This window comes from Penaeus monodon, chromosome 20, assembly GCF_015228065.2.
Source record: "Penaeus monodon isolate SGIC_2016 chromosome 20, NSTDA_Pmon_1, whole genome shotgun sequence".
In the NCBI taxonomy this organism is placed as follows: domain Eukaryota; kingdom Metazoa; phylum Arthropoda; class Malacostraca; order Decapoda; family Penaeidae; genus Penaeus; species Penaeus monodon.
The window spans coordinates 24,786,266-24,786,524 of record NC_051405.1 but is presented as its reverse complement, the minus strand read 5'-3'; positions in this window follow the sequence as shown (position 1 = coordinate 24,786,524).

Below are 259 nucleotides of genomic sequence, written 5' to 3'. Positions count from 1 at the left end.
GTTGTGTGATATTGCTAGCTTTTTACATTAATAACAGCAACTTACATGGCTCAGCACAGCATCGGCAGTCATAAAACCCTTTGCAGCCTTTGGTATTTCAACTTCTGACCCCTTGCAATATTCTGTCGTGCAATATCCGTGTGCTTTCTTGCATGGACGCTTCACTTTACAAGATGGTGCTAAAGAGATCATTTAAACAGAAAAACAACATAAGTTTCGTGTTTTTGTGTCATGTGAGTAATATATATTTATCACAACG